Genomic DNA, 548 nt, shown 5'->3' with positions numbered 1-548 from the left:
CAACAACAACAAAAACAAACTCATGCCAGGGCTGGTGGAACACATTTTTAATTCCAGTACTCAGGAGGCAGCAGATCAAATAAGAATTTGAGGGTAGCCTGGTCTACACGACAAAGTCCAGCCTATCCTGGGCTACACAATAAGACTGTCTCAAAACAAATCTCACACACTTACACACACTCACACACACACACCCGTCCCCCTTTAAGGAGAGGCGAGGCCTGGAGCATGGGGCCTGGTTACAGGAACCAAGCCTCCTCGCCCGGTGCTCAAGCCATCCACTCGCTAGCCTAGCCAGCCTCCGGCGCCCAGCCTCCGGGGACCGACCCCGCCCCGCGTCTGCTCGGTCGCCACGCCCACATCCATCTGCCGTCCAATAGGCACGCGGGACACGGGCCCACACCCCCGCCGCGCCGCGCCCCGCCCCGTGACGTCACGGCCCAGCCTCCGCCACGTGACGGCCGCGCGCCGGGCTCTGGCAAGCGGCTGAGCAGCGCCCGCCGCAGAGGCCGCTGACTGACCGGCCGCCACGCCGCCGAGCGAGCCGG

The sequence above is a fragment of the Phodopus roborovskii genome, unplaced genomic scaffold, assembly GCF_943737965.1.
Source record: "Phodopus roborovskii unplaced genomic scaffold, PHOROB, whole genome shotgun sequence".
Lineage (NCBI taxonomy): Eukaryota > Metazoa > Chordata > Mammalia > Rodentia > Cricetidae > Phodopus > Phodopus roborovskii.
Note: the sequence above shows the minus strand (reverse complement) of the source record.